Source organism: Sorex fumeus, unplaced genomic scaffold (genome assembly GCF_029834395.1).
Source record: "Sorex fumeus unplaced genomic scaffold, SorFum_2.1 ptg000043l, whole genome shotgun sequence".
Classification (NCBI taxonomy): Eukaryota; Metazoa; Chordata; class Mammalia; order Eulipotyphla; family Soricidae; genus Sorex; species Sorex fumeus.
Window position 1 is genome coordinate 18584681 of NW_026606100.1, and position 19830 is coordinate 18604510.

A 19830-nucleotide genomic window follows, 5' to 3' on the forward strand; every position below is an offset into this window, starting at 1 on the left:
ACCGCCATGTGGTGTGGGAACTCTGGACCATGCTGTGGTGCGGGTTGGTTCCCATGAAGGGCTTCCACCCTTCGAGATGAGATGCACATGGTGAGCTTTGCCTGCAACGAAAGGCCTTGCTCCACCCCGCGTGCCTTGTTCCCCGTCCATCCACCTGCGCTGCTTCTCGGCCCTGGTGGGGAGAAGGTCTTTCCTGCAGTGCTCAGGAGGAGACTGCTGACCTAGGGGGCACATGCTGGGATGGTGGGACAAGTCCTAGCGTGGGAAAGTATCTGGCCTGTGCTCGGCACGTGGTTCATGGCAGACAAGTGCTGGCTCGCAGCCTCCTCCCACTGACCATGCAAATTGAATTCAGGCCGTGGTGTCGGGGGTTAGCTGGGGGCGCGACCCCCCCACCCCAGGATCCTTCCCCCACCCCGCCACTGTGCCCGTCCATGTCAGCCTATTCTAATTCCCTTCTTTTCCCACTCTAGTCGCCCTGCACAGTGACTGGGTGTTTCAGTCACTTCGCAGAGACCTACAATCTGGGGACCCGGGCACAATTGACTTGGTCCTCACTGTCTTCACAAACGTGCTGTCGAACTGTGAGTGGGAATCGGGTGCCGCTGCTTGTCATTGAGCTGACCTTGCTCTGGAGCGACCCCTTGTTGGCCACTGCCTAGTTTTCGTTTGAGCGTGGCCAAGAGACACAGGAATGCAGAGAGGGATCAAATAGGAGGGAAAAGTTGGGTGGAAGAAGAAAAGGTGCCAAGAAGCGGGAAGAGGCTTTTGCTGTTGGGGAAGGCGGGGAACTCCCTCGGACGAGACCCCAGTCCTGCAGGTGGAGGCGCATGAGAGTGTGGGAGAAAGGCGAGGTGGGAGCGAAGGACTCGTGTGGGCAGTCCCTCAGCCCTGCTGGGGGTTGGGGTTCAGGGTCAGCTCCAGGGAGCACTGTTGAAGGTCTCTTGCAGTCTGGACAGAAGCTGGGGCACTGTGGAGCCTGCCTCCAGGGCTGCCAAGTGGCTTTGAAGACCAACTCTGTTCTTCCCCGTCCTCCTTCCTGCCTTTTTCTGTTTGTTTGGGGGCTGTACTTCATGGTGCTTGGGGCTTCCTCCGGGCTCTGCACTCAGGAATACTTCTGGTGGTTCTCAGGGACCCCAAGGGTGTGGGATAGTACCAGATTGGCCGTATGTAGGGGAAACAGCTTACTTGTTATAGTATTGCTATGTGTGTCCACCCCCCATGCGCCCCCAATCTTCTTGTGCCGTGAAGCAGCAGTGCCCCTTGAAGCTGACTTGAGCTGTGTGCTTATGTTTCCTCTAGTGCTGAAAACAGAAAGGGTGAGGAGTGATTTTTTACACTCAGTGATTGCATTGATTCGGCAGAACATCACAGCAGAGAGCAGACATATTCCCCTAACCGTGGGTGCTGGGTGCTTTCTGAGATGGAGATGGTGGGAGATGGGAAGAGGAGGTGGGGGGGGGTGAGGATCATGAGGCTTCCTCACCCAGCTCTCTGTCTCAGGATTACCTGGGGCCACATTTGGGCTTCTGCAAATTTCAGCAGCTTTGAGAAGACAGGGACTGGTTCCAGCCTACTTCTAAGCCTTTGCCAGGGCAGCCATGTGGTGTGCCCAGGGGAGTCTAAACGACATAGTTTCTGCCCCCTGAGATTTTGCAGATGTGTGGGTAGAGAGCTTGTGTGGTGTTGGGGTCAAGAAACCATTGTTCATTTCTGGTAGGGGCAGGGAGAATATCTGAAAATGCTCAGGGTTCTCCCTGGCCCTGTGCTAACTGTGTTTGGAGTAACTCCTGTGATCTGTGGTGCTGGGCCTGGCCTGATCTTGCCACCGTCTAGTCTGTAGTTCCCCACTGAGCTGCCTCACTGAGGCTTGGACTTTGGACCAAGCTCTCCTGCTGGGTGTGCAGACAGCACAGAGAGTCCCGACTCAGAATGGTTCGGGTTGGGCTGCCTGGAGAGCTGGGTGTGGGAAACGGCAGGAGATTGGGGGAATCCGTTGCTAAAAGCCAAGCCCTGACTTCAGGACATGAAGGACGAATGAGTCCAGGATCTTGGGGTCCATGCCTGGCTTTTCTGGGGAAGGCTAGCACGTGGCATCATGTGGCCTGGACTTACATTCCCTCGTGACTCCACTTTCCTGCCAGTTTTCTCTCTCGGGCTATCAGATGGGCATGCCATGGGCTTCAAGTTCCCCAGGAGGGAGGGGAGATGAAACAAACTGAGACCCTAGGGCCTACTCCAGAAGACTCGGGCGCACTGCCTACGGCTCCCGGAAGGGGGACACACTGGAATTGTGTCCCTTGAGGACACTGCTCAGCTGATCTGACCTGTGTCTTCTTCCGGGTCCTTTTGCACCCCTGAGGGGGTGATCTCTAGCTCGCCTCCCTGGCTCATCCTGTCTGTGACTCCACAGGTGCGTGACCCTGTCCTGCAACTTATTGAGCTCCTGAACCGACAAGGATGCTTGGTGGGGCCCCAGGGCACCACTTCATTCTCGAGCTCATCAGGCTCACTTTTACCGGGCGCTCAGTGAGGCAGGGCCCGGAGGACCGCCCGGAAGATGGAGCAAGGGGCGGGGGTGTGGGCTTGGGAGCAGGACTGGAGGCAAGGAGGGCAGAGCCTTGCAGTGGGGACCTTTGCAGCCTTCTCGTTTCTTATTCAATTTCCAGGTCGCATGGGACTTTCGACGGAAAATTTTAGCTTTCCTCAATATGGTAAAGCGATCCCTTGAATTTTGACGGGGAGACGTTAACTGTTTTCTAGACGTTGTATAAAAACGACTACAACACAGTAGCATTATCGTTTTGAAAAACCTAGGAAGAATAATCATGAGAAAAAAAGAATAATCATGGAATTATACAAACACACATCCCGGGACACAGAGACCTGGCCATGACCGCTTTGCTGAGCCCCACACACTGTCCTGACGCTGCAAGTGCATGCACCCCAAGCCACATCTGCTGACCCTTGCGTGGTCTCTCCTTCCCCTCACCCTCCTAGCTTCAACTGAATCTTGAGCTCAGTGCGGCTAGGCTTTGGTTGTCCCTTCTGTCCACCTGCGAGGAGAAGCAGCCTGCCTTCTCCTGTCGGGCCTGCTACCCCCAGTTCTCAGATGCCTTCTCGAGACCTGGGTCAGCACCGTAGCGGATGGGGCAGGCCAACCATGGGACATCAATGAGATTTTGCTAGAGAAGCCCGAGGAGGGGCCTGCCATGGCTGTCTGTGTTCTTCCTGCTGGCGCTGTCACCGCTCCGTGCCCCCTCCCCCCGCTGTCTACCTCCTGCCCTTTAGCACACGTGTCCCTGGCGTGTTCCCTGGGTCTCCCCACTTTAGGAAGCAGTTCTGCCTCCTCTAGTCTCTCCAGTCTTGGTGGAGTCAGGACTGGAGGCTGTTGGACCAGTGTGCAGTGGGAGGGGCCAAGCTGTGTGTCCAGGCTCCCAGGGAAGGAAGGAATTGGCTGGGATTGGAAAGGAGATGGGCAAACGGACTTGGGCGTTCCACTGAAGCCCTTGCCACATTCCTTGCCAGATTTCACTGCCACAGCTCGTAACTGTGTTGTGCCATCCAAAGAACTATGCGATCATTGTGCCCATGAGCACAATCCTGTTGGAGAAGGCTCTGCTGGCCCAGTCCCTGGGCAACATCCCCTACCTCAGCAGCTTTCAGCAAAATCGTAAGTCTCCACGGCTGTCTCTGAAGGGGTGCATGTGAGAACTCAGGCTCCGAGGAGCATCCAGTCTGGGGAGCAGGAGGGACGGTACAGACGTGAAGTGGTGAGTGTGTGTGTGTGTGTGTGTGTGTGTGTGTGTGTGTGTGTGTGTGTCGGGGGAGGGCATGTGTGCACATTCATGTAAAGTGAAAATATTCTGTTTTTGACTGGCACGTGCCTCCCTGGTATTTGTCTTAATGCTCCATTGCCACTTGTCTTTTCCTCTTGCTCTGAAACAGAGAGTGGGCTGCTAGTGGGGGCTGGTGGTTGTTTGTCTAGAGCTTGCACTCACTATATCTTCATTTATTCTTTACTAAACTTAGCTGCTCAGTTCATCTCTCCCCAGAAGCTCCATCTTGTGGTAAGTGAACTGGGAAGGTGTGTAAACTCACACAAATGGGGGGCACAGCACACAGTGGTGGTGACTCTATCTCTCCCGCCGCCCGCATTCGGTAGTCTCACCCTTCTCCCACCCCGGGGAGGTCGATGGCGATGCTCAGGTGGAGGAAGGAATGGAGGGCCACGCTGGTTGGTATTAGTCATAGTTTATTCTGATTCTCTCTCCATCTACACCAGTCTTCCTTCTCTCCGTCTGCTCCCGCTTCTTCCTCCCCCATGCTACTTCATTCTCCTTCTCCATTCCCCTTCATCCTCTTTCTCCTCCTTCTGATCCTCTGCTGATCCCCTTATGATCCCCTCTGCACCCCTCTGAACATCCAGCCCACTCCTACCGTCCAGTTAAATCCCAAGGCATGAGGGGTTGGGGTAATAATTACACATAGGTGTGGTCACAATCAATAGGGGTAGAATTCTTAGCCTCAGGGAAAGCCGCTCCTAGGACAGATCCTCTCTCAGCAGGATGACCCACCCTAGAGCAGAATCCCATGGGTGTGCCTCTCCTCTCCTTGTCCGACAAGCATATAAGCATATATAATATAAACCCTTTTGTATGGATACAGTAAGAAATATCTTAAACTTATAGAATTGCTCTCCTAGGGCCATCTCGATCTCAGACTACAGTGATCAGGCCAGATAGTCTTTCCCACCCCTAGCAGGATCCTAGTCTCGTCGTTACTTTTGGATCATGACAGCATTTGTCTATGATCAAACTCTTAACTTATAGTTAAGAATCATGGCACTTTGGCCTGGTCCATTTCGATGCCAGGGTAGCTCACCGCTTGCCCTGGGTCCATTCAGTCCCTCGTCTGGACCCTGCTTTTGGGGTGTTAGGAACTAAGGGCAACTGAGGCTTAAGTCGAGAAAGCAGATGCCCGGGAGTGAATAATATTCAAGGCCAATTAAATCCTAAGTTTCAAAGCATAATGTTAACGGTCTTCCTGTATCTATACAAAAAGATATTGCTATAAAGTAAACTGTTCATAAGGCATAAGGAGAGGAGAAAGGCAATATTTCACTCATACATATAAAATCATAGATTTCTGGGAAACTGATCTTACAAATTAACAGAATCTGATTAAGGGGAAAGCTGATTGGGAACTGGGTGGGAAGGAGAGCATAGGGAAGACTGTTTACAGATAAACACAATGGAAGTGGAAGTGCTTCAGGAGCACTGTGATGGATGTAACCAGATTGATGGGTGTAACCAGATAAACCTAAGCTTCTTGTGGAAGAAGGCAAAGCAATGTTATCCTACAGGAAGGATCCATTTTTCTTTGAATTTTAAATTTGGTTTCTATTGAATCACCGTGAGATACAGTTACAGAGCTGTTCCTGGGTGGGTTTCAGTCCTACAAAGTTCCAACACCCAACATGCATCCCTCTACCCACGTACATTTCCCACCCTCAGTGCAGTTCTTAACCAGAATGACTATTTTCAGATCGCTCTTATCCAGAGTGGTCATATTTGTCATCGCATTTCCTTCTCTGTCCCAACTTCCTTCTCCCCACAGCACTTGAGGCTGACTTCCAACCATGGACTGATTCTCCTGGCCCTTGTTTCTAGTCTCCTTGGGGATTAGTCTCCGATTGTGTTTTCTCATAGCCCACAAGCGAATGCAATCATTCTATGTCTGTCCTTCTTCTGCCTCATTTCAAACTCAGCATGGTACTCTCCATGTCCACCCATTTGTAGGCACATTTCCTAGCTTCATTTTTCCTTCTAGCTGCATAGTATTCCATTGTATGGATGTCCCATTGTTTCTGTAAACAATCATTTGTTTGAGAGCTGTTTCTGGTTGTTTCTAGAGGCTGGTTATTGTGAATAGTGCTGCAATAAACATAGAAGTGCAGCAGGTGGCATTTCTGCTGTCCATTTTTGGGCCCCCAGGGTATATTCCAAGAAGTGGTATTGTTGGGTCCTGTAGAAGCTCAGTGTCTTGCTCTTTTGAGGCATTCCCATATTGTTGTCCAAAAAGGATATTGGGAAGGATTCTAGATCTGGATCTTCACCCACCCACTCAGCCCTGCACATCCTTCCATGCACCCATCCTTTGACATGGATTCCTCCTTCCATCCTTAATTCTATCCATACCCTAACCCTGGATCCTTCCATTCATCCCACAAATAGTCAAGTCTACTGGATGGAAGGAATCTTGCTGGTCATGGAATCAGGAGGTCAGTCTAAGGATCATTGGGGCTCTGAAGAGAGGAAACATGGGTTCGAAGGCTCCGAGGAGGACAGGAGAAGCATGATGGGGATCTCGATGTGGGGAAGGATGGGGATGAGGAAGACCTGGTCTATCTCCTCTATGGCTTTTATTGAAAGCATCTTTCTTTTGCTCTGGGGCATGTCCACATTCCTTTCTGGATGTCATTTTCTCAGCAGGTAAGTTCTGAGTTTCTGTCTTTCCTCAGACTTTACACAGTAGACCTTAGAAACACTTGGAGTAACACGTGAATAGACGTGCTGTTGAGGTGTTCAGAGTCTCAGTGCCAAGGACAAGTATAGGACTGACCACCCATAATTCACTTAAAGATAAATGTAGCCACAGAGGAAGACAGAGATTGTGAGGGAGATATTCAATGAGCAACGGGCTGACTTGGTCACCAAGAGGCCATGATGGCAGGAAGGCATTTGCAGGGCATCCTGGAGAACAGGGGGGAGTCCAGGAGGTTGAAACAATGGTGAGGCTCTAAGCTGAGCTCTGTGATTCTGTGGATACCTTCCTTCCTTCCTTCCTTCCTTCCTTCCTTCCTTCCTTCCTTCCTTTCTTCCTTCCCTCCCTCGTTCCCTCCCTCCCTCCTTCCCTCGTTCCCTCCCTCCCTCCCTCCTTCCCTCCCTCCCTCCTTCCTTCCCTCCTTCTCTCCTTCCCTTCCTCCCTCCTTCCTTCCTTCATTTCTTTCTCCCTCTCTCTCATCTTGAGATCTCATCTTGAGATTCTCCAGGGTGGAGAATGAGTTGCTTCTCTTTGCCCTCAGCTCTTGGCGGCAAGGCCCTTTAGGGCGAAGGACCTGGGGGTCAAGTGTCTCCAGATAATAGCCTGCCTGCAGCCGTTTACCTGTGTGACGCCAAGTGGCCACTCCAGTGCCATGCAATTCTGCAGAAAGGAGATCCCTGAGCTCCTGGAAATTCTGAGCGGTGGGTGAGGCCTAAGTTGGGGGTGGGAGGCGGAGCTGCGTAGAGGGCTGAATCTGCAGGATATGCGAGCTGAGGTGGAGGAGGGGACTTGTGGCGAGAGAGGAATGGGGACCAGCCCTGTGTCCCTGAGAGGCTGAGTGCATGGGTCTCACTCTCTCAGCCTTGTTCTGTTTTTGCACTGGGCAGAGTTGTGGGGCGAGTTCTCTGAAGGACTGCTGGAACACTGATGGGTAGGTAGCAGGACTTAGCAACCCAACAGGCCCGGGTTTGCATCCTTGCTCTGACACTGACCATTTGAAAGGCCTCACCACTGTGCCCATTTGACCTTTGGAAAGGGCCCGACTCCTGCAACCTTGGTCAACTGGATACACAGTTTTGTGCTGGGGTTCTGAAGATGGGCTGAGGTGATGGACATGCAGGCCTGGGCTGCTACTTGTGAGAGGTTCTGGCCTGGCCTGGCCCTTCTGACAGGTGGCACGGGGTGTTCCCTTACACTCTCATTTTCTAGAAAATGATGAGCAGAGCTTGCAGGAGGAGGCGTGAGAGGACAGGCTACTGGAGGTGAGCACTCTCTGAGCATGTGTCCTCCACAGCTGACCCTGCCCTTCCCCGGGGTGAAGGACTGGGCTCAGCTGCCTGCAAGTCTCTGGGAAGGAGGAGAAGCCCTAGGAACCCCAGACAAGGAGGAGGCCCCCATCATGCTGCCTGTCAGCCCACCCCACTCTGCTCCCAGGGATCCTTTCCTGGTCCTGGGTCCCCTCCCCTGCATCGGTGTCTTCGATACCTTCTAGTCCCTTCCAGAAGCCTCTTTCAGGGGACTATGAGGAGTGAGCTCTGTGTCTTCGAGTTACTGTTCTTGGCTACCCGTGCGTCCTCTTCTGTGCTCTGGGAATTCTCCTCTCTCCCACAGTGACCTGGGCCCCTGGTGACCAGGAAAGGGCCCTAGCCCTATCAGGGGCATTGCAACCCATGTCCCGCGTTGTTGCTCTCAAGTCCTGAGGAAGCCCATCTTGGGTTTTAACTTCCCTCACTGCCCGAGCCCTGGATCTGTGTGTGCACATCCTGCCGCCCGTTGCCCTTTGATCTTTCTGGCCCAGTTCAGGGGTGAGATGATCCCTGCCCCCATTCTCTGTGAGCCTCTTCTCCCTCCTTCTCAGTTTTCCCAGGGATTGATCTCTGGGAACGACCAGTGGCTGGAGCCCCCTCCTGCAAGCCATCCTGGAGCTCAGTGGCTCAGAGGAGGTCCTGTTAAAGGAAAAGGTGTGAGTGGGGGAGTTCTTTGCCGGCTGGAAAGTGGGAATCTCATGGTGGTAGAGCACACTGGGGGAATGTTCATGAAGTACAGACCTTGGGTCAGAAAGAAAGGAATTTCGTGGGCACTAAGTGGGGAATTGAGGGAGGGGAAGGAAAGGTAGTCTCTCAGGGTGGGCACAAGTACTGAGTGTCTTCCATTGGCCTATGTTGGCAGCTTCCTAAAAGGCTTCAGGCTGTTGTCTTTGTTGTTCATTTGGGAGCCACGCTCCAGTGGTCCTCCCGCTCTGTGCTCAGGGATCACTTCTGGGGATGCTTGGGGGATAGCACATGTGCTGCTAGGACTGGAAGTGGGGTCAGCCGCATGCAAGCCTGAAGCCGTGAACCATCTCTCTGGCCACAAGTCTGTTATCTTCATTGTACATGCCACTGTTTTCGGGCAACACAGTTAACTCTTGTGTTCAGAGGAAAAGTCCGAGTGTCCATCTGAAAAAAGAACTACTTGAGGGCTCCCTGTGGGAAAGTGTCTGCTGGTGCTGGGGCTATGGGCTGAGAAAGATGGGGTTCCTTTTCCTCAGCCTGCAGTCCTTCCCGGGCTTCTCCATGTGTTCCTGGCCTAACCTGGGTCCAGACTCAGCTCGGGGACTCTTCAGTCACCTCACTTGGCAAGAGGCCAAAATCGCTTCTCGGTCCCAGGAGAGCAGCTGAGGATGAAATCAGAAATAGGGGGAGGTTGTTTCCTCAGCTCCGAAGGTGAGGTAACCACAGAGATGTTGATCCAGACATAGGTAGAGACCCCAACACATGTTTGTGAGACAGATGCTTGACTATGGTTTGAGAGTTTTGAGAATTCAAACTTGTTTTCCTGCCTCTGTACAGAACTTCTTTTGGCTTTAGGTGCAGGTGGGGTCTGGGGGAGAGCTCTTTTCCAAGCCTTTGCTCTCTCGTTGTGACAAATCCTCTGAGCACCAGCCACATCCATGCAGAGTTCTGTGGTGGGAGGGTTTCGGCTATCCAGTGGAAGAGCAGGAATCCTGATCATTTTCACTCCGCTCCTGACAATGGTGACCGAGTGCCACAGCACAGCAGGCCACCAGAAGCCACTGCTGAGAGACAGGAAGGGAATGTGGGCAGTACTGCGTGTGGCCAATGCCGGATGGAGTTTAGTCCTGCGTGAGGAGAGTACAGAGAAGTGTTCCCGGGAACTGTGCTCTGAGAGCAGGAGCGAGAGGCTTGGTCAGAGGTGATCACTCTAGCTTTGTTCAAGGCTGTGTGTCACTTCACTTCAGGGTTCGACTGGGCACCTGTGGGAGCTGGGATGGAGTGTGCTCTACCACATCAGCCATCCCCTGCCCACGACTCTCGGTTCGAGCTCTGAAAGTGCAGTGTCCTGGAAATGCCTGGGGCCTGGGCAAATGGGGAGACCGAGTCATTCTCGGGGGAGTGAGTGTGTGTGGAAAGAGGAAGCGCCAATGACCAGCTGCGCAGTGAAGCAGCTGCTTTCAGACGTGGTTCCCAGGAGCTGGCCTGGGGCGAGACCTCTCGTCAAGGGGCCGCATTCTGGGGAAGCTGTGATGGAGCACAGAAGCCGGCCAGGGAAGGGGGAGCTCTGAGAGGAAGTGACATGGCAGAGCCTGTGCTGTGCTGCCTGGAGACACCGGGTCGGGGCTGTGTCCCCGCTCCCCATCCTCTCTGTCTGAGCCCACCGTGATTGGTGGGAGCCAGGGCGGGGGAGAGAGAAGGCCGGACAGTCCCTGGACTTTGCTTCCTCGAAGCAGCAAGGGAGCCGAGTTCACAGAGCCTGAGGCCAGTGCAAGGCACCTACCCCAGACCCCTTGCCCACAGGGCGGGGTGAAGGGGCCCTCAGGGGACCCTGAGGGGCTGGAAGTGAAACAGGTTAGGACTCCCTCCGCAGCTCTTCCTCCTGCCATGGACCGTGGAAGCCCTGGGGAACCCTTTGAACACGTGGAGCTTTTTCTCTTGCGAGATGCAGGGTGAGGGCCAGTTCGGAACTAACCCAGCCAGCCTAGAAGGAAGCAACGACCATGCCGAGGCTCCTCTGGGAATACCCAGGGTGGTGAGCTGGAACATTGCGCGCAGTCTGCAAAGAGTGTGCTGGAGAGAACCAACAGCAAATGCCACGGCCCCGGGGCAGGAAGATGGGGAGAGGGTGAGGTGGCTCAGGGGTGAGCAGTCCAGACCCAGAGAGCAAGGACAAAGGCCTTTGCTCTCTCCTGAGCTGTCCAGGAGTCAGAGTGCACGGAATTCCTGTTTTCCCTCCAGCCTGAGTCCCACCTCACTGTGGTGACCGTCTCTGCCAGGTGCCCCCATAGGTGGAGGGGACAGGGGCAGGGACAGATTTCTTTTTCTTATTGGCCTCGGGAATCGATCCCCGGGTCTCACCCAGGCACGGCTGATGGTTCTGAAGTGAGACTATTCAGCAATGGCTGTCCCGTAGATGGCCCCACGCTCCTCCCGAGGGAGTCTACATCTGGCCTTCCACCCCTCCTAGGCTTTCCTCTATAAATTCTTTGGCTCCACGCTGCGGGCCTCAAGAGGAAAGAGGCTAGTCAAGACGATGGTCTTCTCCCTCCTCCAAACATCCCACCGGGAACCAGAAGAGAGGAAGGTGAGGTTGAATAGTGGGTGTGGGCCAAGTTGGAACCTGTTCTGTTTCTTTGGTGGGCATGGAGATTGTTGCTTTTCTCGCAAATGCTCCTAGGAGGGTCAGGGGGCGTGTGATTCACTATGTGGCCAAAGGCTGTGGTGCTGCATGAGCCCTGCAGTGCTGGGGATGACACGGGCAACCCAGGTGGTATTCAGGGGTCTCTACGGCCACAGCTTCTAGTGCTCTGGGCTCTGGGGCTGTGTCTGGGGATGCTTGTAGGACCGTGTTGTGCCAGGGATCAAACCTGGACGATCTGCCCACAAGGCAAATGATTCACACTTGGACTGTCTCTTTGGCCTCTTTGGACTTGACGAAGGAGGATGGTAAGGTTAGAAAAGCTGGTTCCCAGCTCTGTCACACACTGCCCGTGTGTCCTTGGGTGCATTGCTGAACCCGCCTGGGCTTCATCTTGGTCCTTTTTGAATGCTCATTCAAAACGGGGGCTCAGAGCGATAAGACATCAGGTAGGAGGATTGCCCTGCACGAGGCCAACTATGTTTGATAGCTGGGACCCTCTGTGGTCCGCCCAGCTCCACCCTGAGTCTCCTCTGAGCAAAGAGCCAGGAGAAAGTTCTGAGCATCACCCAAAACAAAAAAGCTTGATGAGCCTAAAGGACCTTCCCCTGAGCGTGTTTCCTCAAGTTTCAAACAACTGCTCGATTTTAAAGCACTTAAGAAATGACTGCACCAGACAAGCAGCCAACAAGAACCAAATAGCCAAAGATTTCTCCCAATTTCCCCACATCCAATTATTTCCCCACATTTGCACTCACTCTTTCCTGCTTTCTCTCCCCCTACCTCTCTTTCTCCCTCCCTCTCTCCTCTCTCTCCTTCTCTCTCTTCCCCTGCCCCACCTCTCTCTATTGAAATACTTGCAGATCTTTGACTCAGAGAGTTGCCATCATGGTGTTCCTTTTCCATTAGACACTCAGGCATGATTTCCCTGAAAATGAAGACATATTCTGTCCCATAACCATGATGCAGGGTCTGACCAGGAAACCACCCAGATATGGTGGCTGTGACCTTAGTGGCGGGTGTGAACTTGTCAGTTGTCCTACCAAGGTTGTTGAGAAGAAACATCCAAATGATGTTTTTTTGCTTCCAGCATTGAATTCAGAACCAAATCCTGCCTTTCCATGAAATTCCCCTTTACTCTTCTTGATCGGACGTTTCCCTCAGTCTTACCGCTCATGAACTTGACGCTTCAAAATCCTCCATTTGACATTGTGTGAGGTGCCCCTCCCTTTGGGTGAGTTGGTAGTTTCCTTGTGATGACACTGGATGGATATGTGGAGACAAAAGGTCGCAGGAACGCCCTGTGTTCTGAGGCTGACAAACTGGAAGTGACTGAGCCCCGTGTTTTCAGACAAGTGTGAACTTCAGGGGCAGTTGGTGTCCCTGCTCTCAGTCTGCCCCTCCGCTGCCAAATTCCCAGCACACAGCCACCATGGAGGACCCTCCCCCGCAAATGAGCAGGTGGGCCGACGCTGACCCATGCATCTTTCTTGGCTCTTCCTTGAGCTCAGGTCCCTCTCACCCTGATGAGTTTGCTCAGGGAAGGGGCCTGGCTACCATCAGTCCGAAGGGTGTGCTGCGAGGGCAGGGATTCAAGTGAAAAATTCTTCCTCCAGGAGCTCCAGTTCCTGAGGTTCACCCAGGAGAGCCCATGTCCACCCTTTAGCTCCGACTCTGCAAATTGCCACCATTGACCTTGTTTCCTCTGAGATCCTCATGACCCAGGATCTCCACCTCCCACAGTCCTATGTAGGACCCCTGTGACCTCTGCCCATGCCGGTCGAGAATTACTGTTTCCTGATCTCCTGTCTGGCCTGGCCCATCCGTGTGCCCTTTCTTCCCTCTTCTCCCTGATTAGCCTCTCGGTCCTGCCGATCCTGTGCCTCGGACTTGCTCTACTGCATGGTTTCCTCAGGGAGAGCCTTCTCTGGATTCCAATTGAGGAAGCGAATCTCCACTCTGCAGTGTGGGCTGTAATTCTCTCCCCCTTTTGTCAATCCGGGGCTCTCGTTTGGCCTAGTCTGGGATGATGGAGCACTGCCACGACTGCTCGCAAGTTCATTTCTCTCCATCTCTGCAGTCGGAGCAGTTGGAGTCCATGACACCAGAACACCAGATTTCCGTTCCATTTCATGACTTTCCCTTTCCTGTCCCTTCCTTTCTTCTCCAGTCCTGGTTCTGGGCTGTGCGGTAGGCTTGTGGCTGGCCTGAATTGCGGCAGGGGCTCAGTCTCTCCATGTTTCAGGGCATTGCGGTGGCGCTCAGGGCCGCGTCCAGGAGCCACCTGGAGACAGTCGTGGAGTAGCTGCTAGCATATGGTGCTGTGCTCACAGACCAGAACTCCTCAGCCATTCTCAATGTGACGAAGGTGATGGCCTTGGAGGGGAGGTTAAGGTCTCCATGATCTGTTTCCAAAGCTCTCCAGGGTGTCCCCAGGGTCCAGCCTCCTCCAGCAGTCTTAGAGGCCCTGTGACACACCAAGAAATGCTCCTCTTTCCCTCTGTTCCACTCTGGGGATAGCCCCTGCTCCCCTCCTTGGCCCTTGCTCCTTGATGTCCAGGTTCTGCTGGCCCTCGGCAGGCAGCTGTGTGCCCAGTGTCCGCCAGAGTACTAGCATTCCAACGATTCTGCAGCTTCCCTACTGAGCCCTCTGGGAGTCTTGTCCTCCGGCAACCATCCTATCCCACACGGGAAGGAGCAGGAGGTAAGGAGAAGGCAAGTTTCTCTCTTCTCCGCTTCCAGAAGCATCAGCAGAGGGAATGGGTGCTGGCCTGCGACACCATCTATTCCAGCTTCAGCTGGGTTATCCGATGTAGCAGGAGAGACATCGCCAAATATGCCAATGATATTCTGGCTTCTGCATCACAACCTACAAGTCCTCCGTCATAGGAAAGGTAGTGGTATCCTTTGTCCAGTGCCCCAGCCCTGCCTCTCTTTCTCTCTGCCCCTCCAAGGAAAAGCAGTTGGGTTCAGGTGAAGACTCAGGGCCTGAAACTCGGGCACTCATCCCTTCTCCATCCCTCGTCTTCAGGCTGGGTACCTTCACCCTGAAACTAACGTGGAGGAGTCCCCAGTCATTTCAGGTTATTTGGAAAGTTTCTTTTCCTTCTTTTGGCCGCCCCACCCAAAAGAATGAGAAAGACCTCAGTTCCGTAGGACCCATTTCTAGGAAGAAGCATTGGAAGGAAGAGGAGGAAGCTCCACCGGTTTCCCTGCCTTTCTTCTTTTCTTTGTCTGAAGCACATACCTTTGATAGTAGAAGGGCCTGCAGCCAGGCTCGGCCTCTTTGGGAGAATGGACTGAGTGGCAAGATCATCTCTTGAAACACCAGGAAACCAGACCTCTTCTCCTTTAAGAACTAGCTGGTGTGGGGTGTGGGCTGGGAAGTGGGGTCCCTGCGCCCTGTCGGGGGGCCACAGCCCCCTTTCCTGAGTTGTGCAGGCCCTTAGCTGTGGGAAAGTTGCCCGGATGATTCCGCTCCTCCTGCCCCAGACTGTGTGCAGGCAGTTTTCTCTGGCCGCAGGATTGTTCCTAGCTAGGAGATCTGAGCAATCTGATTGGTTCAGGACACCAACATGAAGCTGGACTACCTGGACGCCCTGACCAAAATGACAACCGCCTTATGCAACGAGCTGTTCGCCCAGGATAATATGTTCCCCTCCACACTGGAACTGGAGCGCCTTCTGATGGTAAATGCCTTGCTGAGGAAGGGGGTGGTGGACATGCAGAGAGGGGGTCAATGAGTCCTTTTGAGCTGCAGAGGCAGCACCCCGAGGCTAACTCTGCAGAGGAGGTGGTAGGATTCTCCAGAATCCATTTTCCCTCGTCGAGGTGTGGGTGAAGACTGTGGGGAGGCTGTGGTTGTGAGTCAGGGAGGTTTTGTCCTTTGGGGTCCTTAGTAAGCCCTCAAGATTGAGGCCTGGAGTGGGAGAAGGGGTTGAAGGAGAGAAAAGGATGCTCATGAGCCTTATGGCCTTGTGTGTGTCGTGTGTGTGTGTGTGTGAGTATGTGTTACAGACAATTCTGGAGGAGCAGCCAACGGAAGCCCTCTCCAGTTCCATTAGGCTGAGGGCCATCAACGTGATTGTTCACTTAAGGTAGTATGCCTTCCCCTCTCTCTTGAGCTCTGCCCGTATTTCTGCTCTGTTGCCTCTTGTCCATGGCCACCTCTTCTTTCTGCTACTGCTAACAGCTCACGGGCCCCAGGCAGTAGAGCTGCCACCTCCTGTGCTATGAGTCTGGGAAGAGGCTGATTCGAAGCTTGGGCGAGACTGCCCCTCCCATCTCCACTGACACTTGCTGTGGCTTTTGCCCTGGGCTTGCTTCTGCTCTCTAGCTGCTCTGGATGGGACACTTACCTTGCCACTGGTGACCCTGCGTTCCCCCCAAAGTGCTATGTCACCCCCAAATACCACTGGACATTGAGCCCTCGACCTGCCTCCTCCCTTTCCCTTAGTCCCTTTCTGTCTCCCTGACTCTTGTCCCATTTCCTCCCTCTTGTGCCTCCTTTCATTGCCTGTTCCCTCACACCTTCGTTCTTGCTTTTCTACTTCTGTCTACCATTTCACTGCCCTCCCTAGCTGGTACTCCTGGCCACTACTCTCTGCTGACCTTTCTGCTTCTCCCTGGACCTTAGGACTCTCGAGGACTTCTCCGAAAGGTATGAAGAAATAGCAGCCGTTCTTCAAACCTGCTTTGAAAGTGTGCTCTGCCTCCCATCCCCATACAGCTTGCCTCCAGAGCCCTTTGTGCACCTGGAGCACCAGGTCAATGTGGTATTTCATTTCTTCTCGTTGCTCTGTTCTGTCATCGATTTTGGGCTTTGGCGGTTCGATGGAAGGCTCTTGCAGTGCCCCTAATGAAAATGGATCATTGAAAGGAAGGTCCATCAGAGGAAGTGTGTTGTCGTTTGGTAAATTCTTTTCAGGAAGGCTTTTTGGATTCTATGGAAAGAAATTTAGAGATAGAGAGATGTGAGGGTAGAGAAAGAGAGGAATACAGGTTCCAAAGAGAAGAGCGGATTCCCCGGAGTGGGAAAGAAAAGCCCAGGCTTGTTTGGTTGGTTGGTTTTGGGGGCCTACGGGGCAGCACTCTGGGTTTACAGCTGGCTCTGTGCTCAGGGATCACTGCCGGTGAGGCTAGAGGGCCATGGGTGGTGCCCAGGAAAGAACCCAGGTCAGCTGCTCGCAAGACAAGTGCTCGTCCTGTTGTACTATCACTGCAGCCCCAGCAGGTTCGCCAAGTCTGAACTCAACTCGGGATTGCCTTAGTTCCCAGGGACTCTCATGGATGGCCACTGCCACCCAGTGGTACATATGCATCCCATTCCTTCCTATCTTCCTCACTCCAAAGCAGATTGGATGTTTCAGGCGTGATCTTTAGGAAAGGTCCGTGGAGAAATCAACGAAGGGTTCCCAGAAGCAAGACAGCTGAGCCATTTCTTCCAGGGCCTCTGGTTTTACCCTGAAGAGAAAAGAGTCCTGTGATTTATTTATTCATCTGCATTCCATTTGTTGAATACTAGGAAAGTTGTTCACTGATGACTCCTTTCATTTCCGTTGGTTCTTCAGGGATGCTCTAGTATCTTGAAATTCACTGCAGGCAGTATTGAGATGAGTTTTGACAAGAAGGCTGTCTACTCTTTGCTGTGTTAGGTGGTTTTTCTGCCAGGTGCATTCTCTCCTCTGCGTGGGCCGTTTTTTATCAGCTGTCTGGTGGTCCGTCTTGGCGAGTTCATTGTCATTTCTGTTTCGATGAAGGACTGGTGCATACTGAGGAGGCACAGGTGGCTTCCTCAGGTCTTTGTGGCTGTAGTTCAGAGGCGCTTTGGAGAGGCACTTGGATGTGTTTCTGCACAACTGGGACCGATCTGGCATCCCAGTTGTTTTAGGAAGAATACGTTTGCTCCAGACCTCCATTTCAGACAGAGATGACTTTGGATCCACGTTCCCTACCTCCTCTGTTTTGGTGTTTCTCTGGTGCTTTCGGGATGCAGTGGCCTACAGAGAATCCTCCAAACAAATGGCTTTCTGTGTTATTTCCAACGGTTTTCAATGATGATTTGGTATAGGTGCCATGTTTCCAATAGTGTTGATGCTTATGGTTTAGATGGACAGTGAGTGCATCTAAAACTGTACCAGGTCCCTCCATGTTAAGTGAAATGTCCTTCTTTTATGACTAATTTACTTCCTCATTTCTCGATTGGTAATCCCAATTTTGTCCTTCAAGTGAAAGATTTTGATTTCCTTCTGATGGCCTAGCTTTGAGGCAAGGTTTCCATGGTGTAGGGCAGGACCACGTAGTTCACTAGGGCCAAGTGCAGAAAGCCAATGTGAGCTTCTTGGCGTTCCTTTGTTTCTGTTTATGGGTTTGGGACCACACCTCGCTGTGCTCCGGACTTGTTCCTGGCTCTGGGCTCAGGGAATACTTGTGGCAGACTCACGGGGGCACATGGGGCGCCGGGGTCCAAGTTCGGGTTGGTGCATGCAAGGCAGATGCTTTGCCTGCTGTCCTACCGCTCGGGCCCCAGAATGGAAGATTTTAGGTGTGAGTCACCTAGATGGCTGCCCGTCCCCTTCCCTGCCTGGAGCAGGCCAGCCTCTCCATTTGTGCTGCTGACAGAATCAACAGGATTCTCTCCTGGGCGCAGAGGGCTGGGGAGTGCCGTGTTCTCAGGGTCTCCGGGGCCCTTTGCACCAACTGCGATTGTGGGAGTCATCCGTGTTCTGCTAAAGGAAAGAGGAATTCCTTCAAGTGGGTCGAGGATAAGAGTAGGCTCTTGAAACGGAGCCTCCGGGGACGAGTCAAGGGCCAGAATTTCTCCAGGAAGCCTCACTCGGCTAGCCACAGAGCAGGCTGGCTTCGGGAGGAGAGATGAGGCTGATGTCATGGCAGTGTTCTGAGCCTGTTTTCTCTCCCCAGGATCTCTACATGAGCACTCTGGAGAGTCTCCTGATACTGATGCGATTTCTGGTTGAAGAGACGCCCGCTGGGACCGAGCGATTCTTGGAGGTCAGTGGAAGGCGGCCAGGAAGTTGGCTGTATTTCTTTGGCAGGGAGGCCAGAACAATGCACCCCAACAGCGTGGCTTCACACAGAAGACGTATTCTCTCTCGCCATCTCCCACTGTGGTCATGCCTAGTTCAAAATCAAGCTATGGACTGGCTTGGTTCCTCCAGGGAGCCTCTGAAAGAGAAGCTGTTTCAAGTATCTCTCCCTGCTCCTGAGGATTTCAGGCTCATGACGTGACCCCTCTGTTATCACATGATGATCCTCCCTGTGTGGGCTTTGTTTCTTGCCAGGACAGGACTCATTGTATCAGGCTCTCTTCATCTGCTAGGAACTCGCCTCCACTTGAACTCATGGGAAAATACGGTTTTTCTGACTCAGGTTGCATCTTCAGATTCTGGCTAGTGACGAATTCGGGGGGATTCTTCACTCAGTTGAGCAGAATTGTGGCCAAAGAAAACACAAGAGGTAGAACAGGATGAAGCTCGTGTGTGGAGATTTTTGAGAAAGGATATCAGACGGAGGGTCTGAATTATGTTGGTTCTCGCTTGGAGAGAAACTGTCCTCCTCCCGTCATTGCGGTGCCCACTGCCTCCCTCACCATCTTCACACCTTCCGAGGAGCTGGAGACATGGGCCTGGGACTTCTCCACCCTCATTTGCAGAGGCTGGCTCTGCTGTCCCTCGTATGGCCTGGGGAATCAGCTTATTCATTGTTCTCTAGAAAAATGGGAGAATACGAGTGCCTAGCTAAGAGTCATTTTAAGAGCTCAAAGAAGTCAAATGTACATTCAGATTGCTGCCCATTTTCAAGCTGTTTGTCATTTTCTAGTCGAATTTGCTTTGTGCTGGTGCCACTGTCAGATTTTGCAGGTCATTCCAAAAAGCGCAGATGCAGCTGAATCCAAAGGAGGGGCTCTCCTGGGAAGAGAACATCTTAAGTTAGGAAAGATGTGGAGCTGCCTCAGCTGTTAACAGCAGCTTCAAAGTGAGGAACCAGGGCTGGTCTGGCTTTGTGCAGGTTGGAGTCAGGTGACATAGCAGTCTGTCTCTGTATGCATCGCTCGTAGTCATGCACCAAACACATGTATATCAGGAGCGGAATAGTGGGCATGTGCAGTGGAGGATCGGACAATGGACATACTTGCCAGGTACTTAAAATGGTAGGGAAGCTCACTAGAGGCATGATTTTGTTTGCTAATGAAGAGAACAGCGCCTTCAGATCAAGTCTCCACCCTCTAATCTCCAACTGACCAATTGCTGAGATGATTGGTCCACCAATACTGTCCAGCCAGATGTGGGCTCTACATTGACCCCGTCCAAGCCAAAAGAAGGCAGTGAAGGGGCTTCACCAAGAGAAGGGCTGCCACATCCTCCAAAACACAAGTCCAGGACAGTGTGTTTCAGCCTGTTTTTCACTTTTTGTTGACGTTCTGCAGATCTGTCAGTTCTTTTTCTCTGCAATTGTAAGCTTGAGTATATTATCATCATAATAATTGTTACAGTTATTATGATTATGTTAAAGCACTAGGATCTATAACACTGTCCTGGTAGGGCATATTCCAACACCACACCCTCCACCAGAGTGTCCACTTTTCTCTGCCACCACTGTCCCAGTTCCCCTAACCAGCTTTCCTGGCAT